Source organism: Myxocyprinus asiaticus, chromosome 26, assembly GCF_019703515.2.
Source record: "Myxocyprinus asiaticus isolate MX2 ecotype Aquarium Trade chromosome 26, UBuf_Myxa_2, whole genome shotgun sequence".
Taxonomy (NCBI): domain Eukaryota; kingdom Metazoa; phylum Chordata; class Actinopteri; order Cypriniformes; family Catostomidae; genus Myxocyprinus; species Myxocyprinus asiaticus.
Window position 1 is genome coordinate 18,475,768 of NC_059369.1, and position 20,585 is coordinate 18,496,352.

A 20,585-nucleotide genomic window follows, 5' to 3' on the forward strand; every position below is an offset into this window, starting at 1 on the left:
TTCACTGTACTTGCAATCCCATTAGCCAAGCTATATTTACAGTATCACTTTTTTCAAAACAGTTATTACATAATGTTAGTATTAAATATTAAGGACAACATTTTTGTTTAATTACTATTTCATTAGGCAAATTCATTAACTGCCATCCTTTTGGAAGATATAGTCAAGAAGATACCTAGAATAGATATACAGTATAGCCCTTGATACTGTAAACTAAGATTGGTTAAAGGAATAGTTCGCCCAAAAAACTAATATACACTATATTGCCAAAAGTATTCGCTCACCCATCCAAATAATTGAATTCAGGTGTTCCAGTCACTTCCATGGCCACAGGTGTATAAAATGAAGCACCTAGGCATGCAGACTGCTTCTACAAACATTTGTGAAAGAATGGGCCACTCTCAGGAGCTCAGTGAATTCCAGCGTGGCACTGTGACAGGATGCCACCTGTGCAACAAGTCCAGTCGTGAAATTTCCTCGCTACTAAATATTCCACAGTCAACTGTCAGTGGTATTATAACAAAGTGGAAGCGACTGGGAATGACAGCAACTCAGCCATGAAGTGGTAGGCCACGTAAAATGACAGAGCGGGGTCAGCGGATGCTGAGACGCATAGTGCGCAGAGGTCGCCAACTTTCTGCAGAGTCAATCGCTACAGACCTCCAAAGTTCATGTGGCCTTCAGATTAGCTCAAGAACAGTGCGTAGAGAGCTTCATGGAATGGGTTTCCATGGCCGAGCAGCTGCATCCAAGCCATACATCACCAAGTGCAATGCAAAGCGTCGGATGCAGTGGTGTAAAGCACGCCGCCACTGGACTCTAGAGCAGTGGAGACGCATTCTCTGGAGTGACGAATCACGCTTCTCCATCTGGCAATCTGATGGACGAGTCTGGGTTTGGCGGTTGCCAGGAGAACGGTACTTGTTTGACTGCATTGTGCCAACTGTGAAGTTTGGTGGAGGGGGGATTATGGTGTGGGGTTGTTTTTCAGGAGCTGGGCTTGGCCCCTTAGTTCCAGTGAAAGGAACTCTGAATGCTTCAGCATACCAAGAGATTTTGGACAATTCCATGCTCCCAACATTGTAGGAACAGTTTGGGGATGGCCCCTTCCTGTTCCAACATGACTGTGCACCAGTGCACAAAGCAAGGTCCATAAAGACATGGATGAGCGAGTTTGGTGTGGAAGAACTTGACTGGCCTGCACAGAGTCCTGACCTCAACCCGACAGAGCACCTTTGGGATGAATTAGAGCGAAGACTGCGAGCCAGGCCTTCTCGTCCAACATCAGTGTCTGACCTCACAAATGCGCTTCTGGAAGAATGGTTAAACATTCCCATAAACACACTCCTAAACCTTGTGGAAAGCCTTCCCAGAAGAGTTGAAGCTGTTATAGCTGCAAAGGGTGGGCCGACATCATATTAAACCCTATGCATTAAGAATGGGATGTCACTTAAGTTCATATGCGTCTAAAGGCAGATGAGCAAATACTTTTGGCAATATAGTGTATATATATATATATATATTCTCTCATCATTTACTCACCCTCATGCCATCCAAGATGTGTATGACTTTCTTTCTTCTGCAAAACACAAACAATGATTTTTAGAAGAATATTTCAGCTCTGTAGGTCCATTCAATGCAAGTGAATGGTTACCAAAATTTTGATGCCCAAAAACCACATAAAGGCAGCATAAAAGTAATCTATAAGACTCCAGTGGTTAAATCGATATGATAGGTGTGGGTGAGAAACAGATCAATATTTTAGTCCTTTTTTTACTATAAATTGTCCTTCCTGCCCAGTAGATGGTGATGTGCATGAAGAATGTAACATGCAACATTTTTAGTTGTGACTTACATGCCCTTAAAAGTATTTGGACACTTTTCAAATATCTTTTTATACCTACTGTATATATACCTGCCTGTCTTTTCTCTCTTCTCCTCCCTACAGATAGATTGAGGCACAGGCAGCAAAATGGCACCATAGCAGGTTTCAAGGCCCTGTTAAAAGTGTTCTGTCAATGATTTATAGAGTTATTTAGTACATTGTAATGACAGACAGAGCAGTGAACTCTAAGGAATGGCAGACTTTATATATATATATATATATATATATATATATATATATATATATATATATATATATATATATAATATAGATGGGGATAGATGATAATAAAACACCACAAGGGCTTATTCTCACATCCTGAAATCGATCATGGGATTGGGAGCTTCTCTGGAAGAGACTCTCTGCCCAACTTCCTCTCACCTGTCCCTGACCCTTCCTCTTGGAGCAGAGTGAACACTAAAAATGCATTAAACAAACCCAGTGATTTATCACAAGCTGACCTTCAGTGATGCTCAGAGGCTCCCGCACACCTAAGAAGAGATTGATAGAACAACCAACATAAAACTTTTGAAAGTGTGACCTTTCCGTGAAATTATAATCAGCATATATTATAATTCATAAACTTTGTTTCTTCATATTTCTTTGTTATGTTTGTTTGTTTTGTGAATATCAATGAAGGGATTAAAGTCCAGCTGGAAGAAAAGAGGAAAATGAGCTACTGAAATGAGACATCTCATTAATATTCCACCATGTCTGTCTTTCATTTTCTGTTTCCATTTTTTCTCACACCTCCAAGCTTTTCTTTTATTTGGCATGAAAACAGCTGACCTGTACAGTATATGGTGTGCCCCGGCCAACCATATGTACATACTGTATGTCTTTGTGTACATGCCTCAGTATCTTTAGAATAATAATATTCATTTCTCCACACGTGTCTCACTCGTTTCTGTCTACTATGCATTAGGGTCTCTCCCTGCCATGGTGTCAAAATGGGCAAGCTTTCCTTTCAATGGTAATTACATTGAGTGAAGAGGCCAATGCACTGTAACCATATCAGTAGTGAATTAAAAAAAGCTCTCCATTTCTGCCCTTTGAGAGCCATTGTAGTGAATTCAAGTAAGTTATTTTCCATTTACAGAGTTCCATAACTAGAACATTTTCTATGCATGGCCACACAAAGACTAAAGCTAAAGAACAAATCACAGAAAGAAGACTCTGTCATGAGTGTCTTTGTTTTTAATGTACAGTAATAGCAGTTGAAGTATCTATGTGGTAATGATACTGGCATCACATCTAATGGGAAACATGAGTACATTTCTATCATTGCAATGCAGCCTCAGAACCTTGACATTTATTTTCTCAGGCAGGATTTAATGTAATTCAATCATGCATCTCACCCAACCCTTAGCTTTCTTTCTGCGTGCACTGTAGTGTTTGAAGTTCTTTACAGTGAAACAGTATGCAAAGGAAAGTGGGCTCTCCAGTGTGATTTCACAAACTGGAGATCAAATGTTTCTTTCTCTTGTCTTGTTCTGCTGCTTGGCTTGGAAACAGCATGTAAATGTTTTTCTTTTTACCCAAATATACAGTGGCCCAAAAAGTATTTAGACATAAGTCACAAAATTATGAATGTCATTGCAGTAGATAACTAATTATCAAACAAAGCGGAATCTATTTTAAAGGAGAAGTTGTAGTTTTTTTTTTTTTTTTTTTTTTTTGATGGATTTTAAATACCTTCTCCTCTCCCAGCTTTAAAAGCATAGACGAATAAGAAATTTTACAATTTCTTTTGGTGGTGGTGTAGTGGCAAAATAACACACTTCACTTTTAAAGAAAGATAGCGTATAGCAAAACATTGAATGCAAATTTAATGAAGGGAAAACATATTTAGTTTCTTTAACATTTCGCTCTGCTTTTGTATTATTCAGTATGCAGCTTTCTATTCCCTATTTCACTCAGTATGATACAAAATAATTAGTGGCTTCACTTTGAGTAGTACGGGAATAAAAGTGGAATTTGTGTGTTTGTGAAGGTGAGTGGTAATCTGTTTGAGTATTAATAAGTATGTGTGTGCATGTGTGTGTGTGTGTGGCTGTGTTTAAGTGGTTTACTAGGACTTTTTTTTAGGTTACAAACTGGTAATTACAAGGGTATTATGCTATAAATGTGGTTTTATGAGGACATTTCTAGTGTCACCATAATTCAAATCGCTTAAAAAACATACTAAACAATGTTTTTTTGAAAATGTAATAATGCAGAAAGTTTTTTGTGATGGTTAGGTTTATGGATAGGGTTAGGGGATAGAATCTATAGTTCGTACAGTATAAAAATCATTATGTCTATAGAGAGTCCTCATAAGGATAGCCGCACCAACGTGTGTGTGTGTGTGTGTGTGTGCGTGTGTGTGTGTGTGTGTGCATGTGTGTGTGTGTGTGTGGGTGTGTGTGTGTGTGTGTGTGTGTGTGTGTGTGTGTGTGTGTATCTGATTAAAAGCAAATGAGAAGAGAGCATCCCATGATGAAAGGAGAACAGGGAGGCTGACAGTTCTGATCTGTATTTGATTATGAGGAATGCTGAGAGCTTGCTGGTCAGTTTTGCACCCCGGAGGTGTGTGTGTGTGTGTGTGTGTGTGTGTTAGTGTGTGTCTGTATTAACATCCACACTCGAGAGTACCTCAAACAAAGAGCATTACCATTCATTTTCATCTTAAACACGTTTCACAACAACAATCCTATATTATATCAGCCAATAATAGCTGAGATACTTTGAAATGTTTACCACTATTCACCCAAACATCTATTATGCTCACTATATTAAGAGACTGAAAGAAATGTTTAAATTCCCCACTGGTAGCATTTCAATCAGAAAATGGCCAACACTTCTTCACCAGGGTTATTTAAAGAGAGATGAATATTCTGTCATTGTTTACTCACCCTTTGTTCCAAACCCATCTGACTTACTTTCTTCTGTTAAAAGAATAGTTCAACCTAAAAATAAAATGATCTTATCATTTACTCACCCTCATGCCATCCCAGATGTGTATGACATTCTTTCTTCAGCAGAACACAAATGAAAATTTTTAGAAGAATATCTTAGCTCTGTAGGTCCACACAATGCAAGTAAATGGTGATCAGACCTTTGTAGCTCCAAAAATCACATAAAGGAAACATAAAAGTACACTCCCAAGGCGTCAAAGACTGATGCTTGTGCAAGAGCCCAACGCGTCAATCTACAGACGCCAAAGGCGCCCTCTGGTGTCAGTTTGGAAAGCTTCCGGCAAGTGCGTTCTTTTCAACAAGAAAGCTTTTACGTCAAATGACTGACACGATGGGCATTCAAATTTTTGCATCGTTTAATTATACATTGTGGTACAATTTTGTCATCGTGACATACACTATATTGCCAAAAGTATTCGCTCATCTGCCTTTAGACGCATATGAACTTAAGTGACATCCCATTCTTAATCCATAGGGTTTAATATGATGTCGGCCCACCCTTTGCAGCTATAACAGCTTCAACTCTTCTGGGAAGGCTTTCCACAAGGTTTAGGAGTGTGTTTATGGGAATGTTTGACCATTCTTCTAGAAGCGCATTTGTGAGGTCAGACACTGATGTTGGACGAGAAGGCCTGGCTCGCAGTCTTCGCTCTAATTCATCCCAAAGGTGCTCTGTCGGGTTGAGGTCAGGACTCTGTGCAGGCCAGTCAAGTTCTTCCACACCAAACTCGCTCATCCATGTCTTTATGGACCTTGCTTTGTGCACTGGTGTGCAGTCATGTTGGAACAGGAAGGGGCCATCCCCAAACTGTTCCCACAAAGTTGGGAGCAGGGAATTGTCCAAAATCTCTTGGTATGCTGAAGCATTCAGAGTTCCTTTCACTGGAACTAAGGGGCCAAGCCCAGCTCCTGAAAAACAACCCCACACCATAATCCCCCCTCCACCAAACTTCACAGTTGGCACAATGCAGTCAGACAAGTACCGTTCTCCTGGCAACCGCCAAACCCAGACTCGTCCATCAGATTGCCAGATGGAGAAGCGTGATTCGTCACTCCAGAGAACGCGTCTCCACTGCTCTAGAGTCCAGTGGCGGCGTGCTTTACACCACTGCATCCGACGCTTTGCATTGCACTTGGTGATGTATGGCTTGGATGCAGCTGCTCGGCCATGGAAACTCATTCCATGAAGCTCTCTACACACTGTTCTTGAGCTAATCTGAAGGCCACATGAACTTTGGAGGTCTATAGCGATTGACTCTGCAGAAAGTTGGCGACCTCTGCGCACTATGTGCCTCAGCATCCGCTGACCCCACTCTGTCATTTTACGTGACCTACCACTTCGTGGCTGAGTTGCTGTCATTCCCAATCGCTTCCACTTTGTTATAATACCACTGACAGTTGACTGTGGAATATTTAGTAGCGAGGAAATTTCATGACTGGACTTGTTGCACAGGTGGCATCCTATCACAGTACCACGCTGGAATTCACTGAGCTCCTGAGAGTGGCCCATTCTTTCACAAATGTTTGTAGAAGCAGTCTGCATGCCTAGGTGCTTCATGCCTGTGGCCATAGAAGTGATTGGAACACCTGAATTCAATTATTTGGATGGGTGAGCGAATACTTTTGGCAATATAGTGTATGTTGGGGGTATGATGTTCATTTTATGTGAAATCAGCAACATTTATTTACAGTGGTAAATATTTAATTTGTTGTTTATCTTTCAATGTATTCTGTCTGTACACATCCTGCACAGCTGAAGTGACCCATTTCATTCTGGGTGTATTCTGAGTCTTACAATCATTTTATGTGAAGAACAAACCTAAAGGTAAATTTTTAGTCACAGAACACAGTCACCCTGCGTCCACCGTAACACATCCTGCAAGTTTCATTCTAACACATTCAAAAATTGCCGCCTCAAGCGTAATGACACAGGTTTGACATCAGAGACTCAGTGATTATGCCACTGGCTCCAACGTGTCTTGTGATTGATTGTCACAAGCTCAAGTTTTTACCATTGGCTCTCGCGTGTCTTGCGACTGATTACAACGACCTCAGGTTCAGATGTACATGTATTTTTTGAATGAGATGTGCTGGTAGAATCAGGATGCCAGTATCAGGATGCCTTTTTTACATATTAAAACCTTCAGTTTCACTCTGCTATTCACACAATGCCATCATATGGTTTGGAATATTATTATAGTACATTTTTAAAATAAATGAATAAACGTCTTTTCATTGTTAAGAACTGGTTAGGTTTAGGCATAAATGTGCGGTTGGGTGCCTAATATATATATATATACAGGTGCATCTCAATAAATTAGAATGTCGTGGAAAAGTTCATTTATTTCAGTAATTCAACTCAAATTGTGAAACTCGTGTATTAAATAAATTCAATACACACAGACTGAGGTAGTTTAAGTCTTTGGTTCTTTTAATTGTGATGATTTTGGCTCACATTTAACAAAACCCACCAATTCACTATCTAAAAAAACTAGAATACATCATAAGACCAATAAAAAAAAAACATTTTTAGTGAATTGCTGGCCTTCTGGAAAGTATGTTCATTTACTGTATATGTACTCAATACTTGGTAGGGGCTCCTTTTGCTTTAATTACTGCCTCAATTCGGCGTGGCATGGAGGTGATCAGTTTGTGGCACTGCTGAGGTGGTATGGAAGCCCAGGTTTCTTTGACAGTGGACTTCAGCTCATCTGCATTTTTTGGTCTCTTGTTTCTCATTTTCCTCTTGACAATACCCCATAGATTCTCTATGGGGTTCAGGTCTGGTGAGTTTGCTGGCCAGTCAAGCACACCAACACCATGGTCATTTAACCAACTTTTGGTGCTTTTGGCAGTGTGGGCAGGTGCCAAATCCTGCTGGTAAATGAAATCAGCATCTTTAAAAAGCTGGTCAGCAGAAGGAAGCATGAAGTGCTCCAAAATTTCTTGGTAAACGGGTGCAGTGACTTTGGTTTTCAAAAAACGCAATGGACCAACACCAGCAGATGACATTACACACCACATCATCACAGACTGTGGAGACTTAACACTGGACTTCAAGCAACTTGGGCTATGAGCTTCTCCACCCTTCCTCCAGACTCTAGGACCTTGGTTTCTAAATGAAATACAAAACTTGCTCTCATCTGAAAAGAGGACTTTGGAACACTGGGCAACAGTCCAGTTCTTCTTCACCTTAGCCCAGGTAAGACGCCTCTGACGTTGTCTGTGGTTCAGGAGTGGCTTAACAAGAGGAATATGACAACTGTAGCCAAATTCCTTGACATGTCTGTGTGTGGTGGCTCTTGATGCCTTGACCCCAGCCTCAGTCCATTCCTTGTGAAGTTCACCCAAATTCTTTAATCGATTTTGCTTGACAATCATAAGGCTGCGGTTCTCTTGGTTGGTTGTGCATCTTTTTCTTCCACACTTTTTCCTTCCACTCAACTTTCTGTTAACATGCTTGGATACAGCACTCTGTGAACAGCCAGCTTCTTTGGCAATGAATGTTTGTGGCTTACCCTCCTTGTGAAGGGTGTCAATGATTGTCTTCTGGACAACTGTCAGATCAGCAGTCTTCCCCATGATTGTGTAGCCTAGTGAACCAAACTGAGAGACCATTTTGAAGGCTCAGGAAACCTTTGCAGGTGTTTTGAGTTGATTAGCTGATTGGCATGTCACCATATTCTAATTTTTTGAGATAGTGAATTGGTGGGTTTTTGTTAAATGTGAGCCAAAATCATCACAATTAAAATAATCAAAGACTTAAACTACTTCAGTCTGTGTGCATTGAATTTATTTAATACACGAGTTTCACAGTTTGAGTTGAATTACTGAAATAAATGAACTTTTCCACGACATTCTAATTTATTGAGATGCACCTGTATATATATAGTGTAATGTATATCAAATTATATATATCAAAGAGTCTCTTTCATGTTTTATATTGTTGGTTATCGGTTAGGTTTAAAAATGGGGTTGGGTTAGGGGATCTAAAATATTATATATGATTGTATAATGCAATTTCACACTAATATATTTATAAGTATAATAAAACATTCAGGTTAAACACATAAAATAAATTCAAAGACTGATAATTGACAACAAAGTTTTCTCGCTGAAAACAGTGGGGTTTCTCACCGCGTCAATAATAGGATGCCAAGGGGCATCTCTGGCATCATCATGCAGGCGCAGACGGCTTCTGAACAAGCATCAAAATCGGATGCTTAGGGAATGAGAATGGGTTGGAGAAACAGATACAAATTTAAGTCCTTTTTTACTCTAAATCTCCACTTTAACTTTCACTTTCAGATGTGAAAGTGAAACTAAACAGAAACCACATGTGACTTGTAAATTGATGTAAATTGTGACTTGATGTAAAAGTAAAAGTGGAGATTTAGTGTAAAAAAAGGACTTAAATCTTTATCTGTTTCTCACCCACACCTATCATATCTCTTCTGAAGATATGGATTTAACCACTGGAGTCTTATGGATTACTTTTATGTTTCCTTTATATGATGTTTGGAGTTACAAATGTCTGATCACCATTCACTTGCATTGTATGGACCTACAGAGCTGTGATATTCCTCTAAAAACCTTTGTTTGTGTTCTGCTGAAGAAAGAAAGTCATGCATATCTGGGAGGACATGAGGGTGGGTAAATGATGAGAGAATTTTCATTTTTGGGTGAACTCTCCCTTTAAAGACTAAAGGAAATATTAGGCTCAACCACCATTCTCTTTACAATGAAAGTGAATGGTGACTAAGGCTAACATTTTGCCAAACATCTCCTTTTGCATTCCACTTAAGAAAGAAATCATATGGTTTTGGAGCAACCTGAAGATGAGTAAATAATGACAGAATTTCATTTTGGGTTGAACTATCCCTTAAATGTTTAATGAGAGAATCACCCAACTACTGTAGCAATTTTGTAATTAGTACCAATCACTGAATCATCTAATGAGGTATAGATACAGTGGATGAAAACTACATTTCACTGTGGTTTGCATTCATATTTGATTGTTGGATAATGACTCACAGAGTTGCCATAAGTGTATTTTAAAGAATGTAACAGGGGATTAATTATATCGGACTGTTTCAGGTCAGAGGCAGCTGGTCCATATTCAGCAGGCTTCTCACAGCAAGCAGTGCTTGGGGCCACTGATCTTTTCTTTCTTGTGATTAGACCAGCCATTCCTCTTTGCTTTCCTCCTCTCTGATCACTGAGGGCTGTATTGTATGCTGTGTTCACAAGACAACATGATTCAGGTTTAGCAAATGGCACATGTTCCTTAAATGAGGTCTGCGCTTTGATACTGTATGTACTTTAGAGATCATTGGTTAACCTTGATCTGATTGCCTTGAACCTTGTTTCCTGGGCTATGACATTCCTTTGGCATTCAATATAGACTGTATGTTCTGGTGACAGAAAAAACACAAAAGCTTGAGGCATTCTATGATTTGATAGCCACTTCTGTGTTCATGAATAATTACTATACATATGTGTGGTGCGTGTGTGAGTGCTGTTTTTAAAGGGATAGTTCACCAAAAAATTTACATTAGGTAAAACTTTACAATAAGGTTGCATTTGTTAACATGAACTAAAAATGAACAATACTTTCACAGCATTTGTTAATCTTGGCTAATGTTAATTTCAAGAAGAGATTTTCAACAAATAATGACTTATATTTTGGTCTGCTCTTCACACAAAGCTATCGTAGGTCTTCAGAAGACTTGGAAAATAGTGAACGAGTTGTATGGATGATATATTCATGGTGTTTTCTGTCATTTTTGAGGTTGAAGCACATGGTTACTATATGCTTTCAGTTTGTGGAAAAGAAGAGTGTGAACATTCTGCTAAACATCTCCTTTTGTGTTCCACAGAACAAAGAATGTCACATGGGTTTGGAACAAGAGTGAGTGAATGATCACTGAAGTTTCATTTTTGGGTGAACTAACACTTTAGATATCATTCTGCCTTTTTGGGTGTTTTCACACTTGGGTCCTCTTTAAAAGAACCAAACTCAGACCCCTTTATGTAGACCAAAAAGTGGACTGAGTGAAAAAGGACCTAGTTCTCTTTGCGCTCACACTGTCTGTGACCTGGAAAGTGGGCTCAGATCTCTTTTTGGTCCACTTGACCCATTATGGGGTCACAGTCCATTTTGCTGTCACACTGTGTTGTTTTTCTAAAACCCAGACCCCTTTTTAAAAGACAGCATTGATGATAATTATTATTAAAATGGCTATATTAAATATAAAGAGTACAATTAGTGCTACATATTAACTTGTGAGATTATTAAATGTGTTTAATACCCTTAAAATGAATAATCAGCATGAGTACAGGTGTCTTTGTTCAATAAAACATATTTTGTTTACTGTCTTAATAGTGTAAATATGTAACATCTTGTTTTTATACATTAAGAGGGAAAAACAGCGCATTAAACTGAATGCATTGCATTTTTATACAAATAATACTGTATTTAGAGGCAACATTCAAGAAATTCAATCATGGATAAAGGTAGATTAGTAGTATTACCAACATAAAAATACGATCGATCAATTGACAGCCTCGTGTTTCTTCCATTCAGTGAAAACAATAGTAATATATTCCTGTCATAATCTGTTTGTTTTGTGAGGAGTTTAAATAGTTTCCATCAGCAACTCTGTCATCTCCATAGAAACAGAATAAGCGGCTCATCGCGTATCTTCTCTGCACGTCATCATTACTGGTGAACAGTAGCCTGTCAGGGCCAAACAATTTTGGTATTACGCGAATGGGAAAATCAAGCTGCAAGCAAAGCCACAGGCTGCAAGCGAACCATACTCAGACCACCTCCCGAGATGGTCTCGTTTCGGTTTGCTTTAAAGGGGTCTGAGATCGTTTGGAGTGTTCACATATGGACCAAAAATCAGACCCCTGAAACGGACTGTGCCCCCGTCCTGTCTTGGTCTATTCTTCACTGTCCATAGCATGTTGACACGTTAGGGTATTTGGAAAACCGGGAGAGGCTCTGTTTTGAGTATTTCAATGTTCTTAAAGTTAACTTGGAATCAGATTTTATCCTCTGTACTTTATTAATACTACTAGGGCTGCCAATTTAACAGATTAATTTAGTGCGATAAATTATAAAAAAATAAATCATGCAATTCAAGCTTGCTGTACCATCTGTAGCAGTAGGGGGCAGTCAGCGCAAATCCTGTACAGGCAATGCACTTCTGTAAATCAACAAGAGCAGGCAGCACACCCTTCCACAGATGATGCACGCTTGTGCTCAAAGTCAGCTGGACTAAGTACAACAGAATACAGGGTTCTAGAGAGGCATTTTTCAAAGTTTAAAACTACCTTTAACTTGACACAGTGTCCTAAAAACACAGTGCTTATGACTAGAGACACTGACAAACAGTGAGACGTGACGCTACCAAAGTGAGATGCTCCAAAAATGCAGTATGCTTTAAAAATTTAGTACCTTAACCAACAATTAAAAATAGTGCAGTCAGCAGTAATGCTGCCTTCATGTGCTATCGTAATTATCCTACTTCCCACTTCTGAAGTTGTAATTACGAGTGTCATGTACAAGTGCTTTGTTGTCAGAAACATCGACAATGCCAAGTTCATTCTTGCATATTTTTTTGGGAACTCTTCTTTTTAAACAGTAATATGTGTTAGTCAGCTTGCCAACAATAATGGAATTTAGGTCAAATACATGCCATTTTCTCTGTGTAGAAAATGTACAAAATGCATCAAAAGGTTACTGATACGTAAATGTAAATGACCACAACGTACAGCAATAACAAGGTAGCTTCGTTTAAAAAATAAAAAATAAAACTATCATTCACTAAAGAAACTGTACTCTCAGTAGCGGATCCTGGCATAGGCGATTTAGGCAGCCACCTAGGGTGGCAACATTCTCTGGGGCGGCACGACAGGGTACCTGTCCGGCCACCCCCGTATAGAACTTGCAAGATCACAATAGGAGAAAGGTGCCCCGAATAGTGCCACCCCGCCCCTGGCTTGCAAGATCGCAATGGGAGAAAGGTGCCCCAAATCGTGCCACCCCCGCCCCCGCACAAAGCTTGCAAGCGATGGGAGAAAGATGCCCCGACAGGCTACTCAGCCTTAAAGGATCTATGTGGTTAGAATTATGGATGTTAATAATGTATTCTTACGTTATGAAGAAACATAAGATAACCATGATCAACAGTATAGGTAGGCTACACCACACACACACACACAAAAGAAGACATATACAGTGCATCCGGAAAGTATTTACAGCGCTTCACTTTTTCCACATTTTGTTATGTTACAGCCTTATTCCAAAATGGATTAAATTCATTATTTGCCTCAAAATTCTACAAACAATACCCCATAATGACAACGTGAAAGAAGTTTGTTTGAAATCTTTGCAAATGTATTAAATAAAAAACGAAAAGAAAAAAAATTCACATGTACATAAGTATTCACAGCTTTTGCTCAATACTTTGTTGAAGCACCTTTGGCACCAATTACAGCCTCAAGTCTTTTTGAGTATGATGCTACAAGCTTGGCACACCTATTTTTGGGCAGTTTCTCCCATTCTTCTTTGCAGGACCTCTCAAGCTCCATCAGGTTGGATGGGGAGCGTCGGTGTACAGCCATTTTCAGATCTCTCCAGAGATGTTCAATCGGGTTCAAGTCTGGGCTCTGGCTGGGCCACTCAAGGACATTCACAGAGTTGTCCCGTAGCCACTCCTTTGTTATCTTGGCTATGTGCTTAGGGTCGTTGTCCTGTTGGAAGATGAACCTTCGCCCCAGTCTGAGGTCCAGAGGGCTCTGGAGCAGGTTTTCATCAAGGATGTCTCTGTACATTGCTGCATTCATCTTTCCCTCGATCCTGACTAGTCTCCCAGTTCCTGCGCTGAAAAACATCCCCACAGCATGATGCTGCCACCACCATGCTTCACTGTAGGGATGGTATTGGCCAGGTGATGAGTGGTGCCTGGTTTCCTCCAGACATGACGCTTGCCATTCAGGTCAAAGAGTTCAATCTTTGTTTCTCATGGTCTGAGAGTCCTTCAGGTGCCTTTTGGAAAACTCCAGGCGGGCTGTCATGTGCCTTTTACTGAGGAGTGGCTTCCGTCTGGCCACTCTACCATACAGGCCTGATTGGTGGAGTGCTGCAGAGATGGTTGTTCTTCTGGAAGGTTCTCCTCTCTCCACAGAGAAATACTGGAGCACTGTCAGAGTGACCTTTGGGTTCTTGGTCACCTCCCTGACTAAGGCCCTTCTCCCCCGATCGCTCAGTTTGGCCAGGCGGCCAGCTCTAGGAAGAGTCCTGGTGGTTCCAAACTTCTTCCATTTACGGATGATGGAGGCCACTGTGTTCATTGGGACCTTCAATGCTGCAGAAATTTTTCTGTACCCTTCTCCAGATCTGTGCCTTGATACAACCCTGTCTCGGAGGTCTACAGACAATTCCTCGGACTTCATGGCTTGGTTTGTGCTCTGACATGCACTGTTAACTGTGGGACCTTATATAGACAGGTGTGTGCCTTTCCAAATCATGTCCAATCAACTGAATTTACCACAGGTGGACTCCAATCAAGTTGTAGAAACATCTCAAGGATGATCAGTGGAAACAGGATGCACCTGAGCTCAATTTTGAGTGTCATGGCAAAGGCTGTGAATACTTATGTACATGTGATTTTTTTTGTTTTTTATTTTTAATAAATTTGCAAAGATTTCAAAAAAACTTCTTTCACATTGTCATTATGGGGTATTGTTTGTAGAATTTTGAGGAAAATAATTACTTTAATCCATTTTGGAATAAGGCTGTAACATAACAAAATGTGGAAAAAGTGAAGCGTTGCGAATACTTTCCGGATGCATTGTAATTACGGGACACAGTTGTCCAGCATCTGCAAAGAGCATCAATAACTAGCACGAGTGCAATAACATGCAGTATTTTCACAAAGTTTAATTGCATAAGTTAAATTAAAATTTCTATATATATATTTACATTTAGCAGGGAAATAAATGCAAACAACTTCTGAGTGGGAAACTCATATTTATGATTATTTACGTTAGCACGCGAAGGCAGCATAATACAATAATTGGGTTATAATTAATAATATGGAAATAAAACAAACAATATTCTGACTGCTGAAACCACTTTATTATTGTCTATATGCTTTATTTGTCTGCTGCCAATATATGATGTAATGCATTGGAATGATCAGAATTATAATATATTATATTTATAATTATTTTAGTTATTAAATACTAAATTATCTTTTGGGGCCTTTCTCCTGTAATATTTACAGTATATATCAAATTAATTGTGATTCATTCAAATAAATATCATCAAACATCATGCAGTTAGTTTGATTAAAAATGTTTATTGATTGACAGCCCTAATTAATACACATTCCTGGTACACATTCATATTGTGCACAATTCATAAGTGCATTTTATTCCAAAGAAAACAAAATGTCTTCATAATATTTCAGCAAAATGTAATAACTTGCTCTGCCTTTGAAACAACTTTTGGCTGAAAAAGCATTGTTTTAGGCCACTGTTTTAGGTAATGCAGCCTTTCTAAAATCTTGCCAATAGTTGGCACTGATGTAATAAAGTTTACGTAAATAACAGCAAATAACAATTTAAAAAGGTTTGGAATTAGTTAAAATGCTCTCTAGGGTGAACTTGGCCTCCATGTCATGGTCAAAAAGCCTCCTCAAAAGTGAGTGTCGTTGGTGTTTCAGGTGTTCCACAAATGGCAAACTTGCAGTCAGGTCTGGCTCCATTCTGATATAGAACATTATTTTTTTTTATTTTAGATGGATAAAATCAAGTCACATTTTATGTCTTGAATATGTCAGAGTAGCAATATGGGCTTGTAATGATCGAAAAATATAACAAAAACAAACAAAAACTATCCCAAAGGGGAAAAAACACAGTCCAGAGAGACAATCAAGATGACGGGCTGGGCTGGAGTAGGGCTGGAACAGACAAACAGGAACCGACTGGCAGATACCTAACAGGGAACAAATCCACAATGAACTGGCACAAGACAAAAAACACAATGGGGTTAAATAGGGAAGAAAACAAGGAGACAACGAGGAGGACAGGTGGGAACAATCAACTAATAATGAGACAGGTAACAAGGCAAACAAAAGGGCGGAGTAATCACTGAAGACAGACACAAATGCACAAGGGAATGAGAAAACACAAACCCAAGTGCATTTACAAGGCAAAATACAAGTGCCTGGACTCAGCCACAGAGTAAATAAATCAAACCAACCAAAGTTGCAAATAGAAAAGTCCAGGGAGGGGCTGGCAGAAAAGACCAGGGAGGAGCCGGCAGAACAGACCAAGGGGGGGAGGGAGGGGTAAACCAAAGATGTGGCTTCACATTAGGGGTGGGGTCAGGTGGTCTGGGTGGAGGGTCAAGGTAAGGTGCAGGGTCCGGCGGCTTGGGAGGAGGCTTCAGGTAAGGGGTGGGGTCCAGCAGCCTGTGAGGATGCTTAAGGAAGGGGGCAGGGTCCGGCAGCCTGGGAGGATGTACAGGTAGGGGGCGGGGTCAGGCGGCCTGAGAGGAGGGTCCAGGAAGGGGGTGGGGTCTGGCAGCCTGAGAGGTGGCTCAAGGTAGGGGGCGGGGTCCGGCGGCCAGGGAGGAAGCTTGAGGACAGGGATGAGGTCAGATAGGGTGGCGGCAGGCACTGGGGACTGGACAGGCTCGTCGTCAGTTACGGGAAACTGGACAGGATTATTGACAGTCTCAGGGAACTGGACAGGCTCAGGGAACTGGACGGACTCGCCGACAGCCACAGGGAAATGAACAGGCTCATCGACGGCCACAGGAAACTGGACAGCGGCTCAAGGATGGGAGCAAGGACAGTTGGCACCAGGATGGAAGCAAGGTGAGGCAACAGGAAAATGGTTTCTGTGGCCCTAGGCACTGGCAGTGACAAGGGAGCGACCTCCGTAGCAGTGGGAACTGGCAGTGACAGGGGAACGACCTCCATGGCTGTGAGCATGGGCAGTGACCGGGGAATGACCTCCGTGGTCGTGAGCACAGGCAGTGACAGGGGAACGGCCTCTGTGGCCGTGGATGCTGGCAGCGGCAGGGAAGCGACCGCCACCTCCTGGTGGTCAGCAGCAGGCCCCTCCTCCTCCTGCCCATCAGCAACCGGCTGCTCCGCCTCATGGCAGACAGCAGTGAGCCCCTCCACCTCCTGGCAGACAGCAGCGGGCCCCTCCACCTTCTGCCGGTCAGCAACCGGCTGCTCTGCTTTCTGGCGGACAGCTGCGAGCCGCTCTGCCTCCTGGCAGACAGAAACGAGCCCCTCCGCCTCCTAGCGGACACCCTCCACCTCCTCGCAGTCAGGAGGGAAAAAACACAGTCCAGGGCAACAAACAAGATGACGGGATGGGCTGGAGCAGGGCTGGAACAGACAAGCAGGAACCGACTGTCAGACACCTAACAGGGAACAAATCCACAACGAACTGGCACAGGACAAAAAACACAATGGGGTAAAATAGGGAAGAAAACAAGGAGATAACGAGGAGGGCAGGTGGGAACAAACAACTAATAATCAGACAGGTAACAAGGCAAACAAGAGGGCGGGGTTATCACTGAAGACAGACACAAATGCACAAGGGAATGAGAAAACACAAACCCAAGTGCATTCACAAGGCACAAGACAAAACACAAGTGCCTGGACTCAGCCACAAAGTAAATAAATCAAACCAACCGAAGTGGCTGAATCCAACACAAGACATAAAAAAGACACAGAACACGTACATGTCAGGGATCTGCCTCAAAGGGAAAAACCCAAAACTAAGGGCAGAGCCCTGACAGAATATCTTGTATCACTGGGAAACACTTCACAATATGGTGGTCAAAGGGTTTCATGTTGACAGTGATAGGTGGAGGAGAGGAGACGGTGATAATTAATCTTTCATTCAATTGAATGGCACAGTGACAAGGTTTAAGGACACACTGAGTTTGAAGATTGAGTCTCCTGACATTTTAAAATTGATGGATGCCCTCAATGTCATGTAATAATAAAGAGAATATAAGAAAAGTATCTCCACAGTTCTGATTTGATCCAGTATGGCGAAGAAATGGAGCTGTGGCATCTGTAAACTGATCAGAGATTAGGGAAGTGAGATGATCAGGTTGAGGTCTCAAGTTCTTATCCAGGTGTGTCATTAAAGGTAATCTGAGCAGCAGGGTAAGGACTGCTGATGTAGACTCATTTAATGTGGAAATAAAACACTGCATGCACAGCAGAGAACACAGCGAGTCCCTATCAGTGAGATGGTCTCATGTTAGTTTCACTGTCGGCTGCAGTTATGGCAATGTCATGCGTCCTTGTCAACTAACATTGCTGTTGTTCACAGATGTGGACACTTCTAGAGTTGCATGTGAGAGTTAATTGATAGGCAGATGGATTCATTCTATAGAACATGAGAATTGTTCAGAACGCTGAGTTGCTCAGATGTGCTTCATTCCATGCAGGTGATGAAGACGATGCTATTTTTAGCCCTCCTGTATGGGGATATCCGGTCTGCTATTTGCTTTTTCTCTCTCCCATACGCACACACAGAGAATATAAGAGGTGTGTGACTGCGAGGGAGTTCTACATTCCTGGCTGTTCTCAAATTCCAACTTAAGCTCAAAGGGAGGTTTGATGTCTGCATAAAGGGGTAGGTCCATGCATTCTCACTTCCAGCATTAATGTTTAATACAGAACACCATGGCAGGCTTCAGACTACATCTCTCTCTCTTGAAAATCATCAGCACCACTATCGGTACAAATTCCACTTGACTGACATCTGCAGCCCCCCTGCAAAAAAAACATTTAACCTGCTTCTCTTGGCTAGCTGCAGGGTTTGATACAAATTTAAATGTTATGTAAATCATCCTGGATTAGGATTGCTGCCCAGATGACAAAAGAGAACATGGTGATGTGCAAAACAGCACTGCCTCCCTTCACATGCCAAAACTCACCAAGTTTTGGTGCTCAACACACAATATCACGTCTTTGATTATATCAACTCAATCAGCAGGAGAGGGAATTAATCAAACCCCTATTATCGGGGCTGAGTTTAGAGTGAGAAAGTCTTGCCGGCTCGCACCTTTTATGAACTCACTCTGTCATTCACTTACTCTCCTTCGCTCCATCTCGTTTTCCTGGCAGGCCACCATTTGGCAGAAATCTACTAGCTATTCACACATCTGCTTGAAGAGCAATTAGGTTGATCAGAATGTGCAGTGGATCAAACAAATTTCAGTGGGACACACAACTGTCCACCAGCTGCCAGAGCTGCTCTCCGTCCCCCAACTCAGTACACTCATCATTCAGGCTGATCTCGTCTCTCTGTTGCTGGGGATTACAGTTTAATCCTCAGACTGATTCCTGTCCTTTTTTCCTTCATTTAACTCTCAAATAATCACTTTCTCTCTAAAATTTAGCAGCACCACCCCTCCACCACAGCATCATTAACGAGGCCACCCATTTGTGTGATGTTTGTGTATATAGGGGTACAAGTGTATATGTGTGCTAAAATCAAATACAAAACATTTGAGGGTGTATTGAAAGTCAGTACAGAGTGTGTGTGTGTGTGTGTGTGTGTGTGTGTGTGTGCAGGGCCATAGCAAGGAATTCTGGGCCCCCTGACTGTCTATTGGTCTGGGTCCCTTTCATATAACAAAAAATACAGTTTAACATTTGTTGTGGCTCCCCCTGGACTTGTGGGCCCCTAGAATCATTACCACCTTTCACCCCATTAGCTACGGCCCTGTGTGTGTGTGTGTATGTGCAAAAATTTGAACTACAGTTGCATGTGTGTATTTTACTGAATGTAGTCATTCTGGATTTTTGTACTACATCTGAGGAAAGTGTGCTGACATTTAGGTACTTTATTTTGCACTTTATTTGTTTAAAGGAATATCCAGGTCAATACAAGTTAAGCTCAATCGACAGCAGTTGTGGCATAGTGTTGATTACCACAAAAAAAAAAAAAAAAAAAAAAATGGATTTGTCCCTTCTTTTCTTTAAAAAAAAGCAAAAATCTGGGTTACAGTGAGGCACTTACAATGGAAGTGAATGGGGGCCAATCCGTAAACTTTAAAATACTGTTTCAAAAGTAGTGTATTACCACAAGATGAAAGTAAATATGTGTGTTAACATGATTTTAGTGTGATAAAACCGCTTACAAGTCATTTATGATTAAAATGACACTATATCCAATTTTACAACTTCCTTGCAATGATGACATAACGTCGTAAACCCTGTAATCCCACAAAAACAACGATTTCAACAACTTTACAGCTAAAAAAAATAAATAAAAAAATTAAAAAAAAGAAATTCACAAGATTTAAATGAAGAATAAATGGAAGTGCTTTTATGAAATTATAAGCATCACATTTCTTCCTTTAAACCCTCTAAGAATTGGCTCCATTCAAGTTTTAAGTGCCTTAATGTAACCACGATTTATTTATTTCTTTTAAGAAAATGAGGGACGAAAGGAGGGATGGGAACCTGGAATATTTCTAGTAGAGAGAAAGAGATTGGTCTTGCCCTTACTTATGTAACTGTTCTTGGTTTTTACGTGTGCAGACCACCCTCACATACAGTGATGGAGAGTGGAAATGCACAATGCCAGCTGTCTCGCTTTCAAGTGGTCTATTACTGTAATATGCCACCAGGACCTATCCAAACTGTTTAGCTATTTTAGCATTTCCCTAGGCAGGTGCA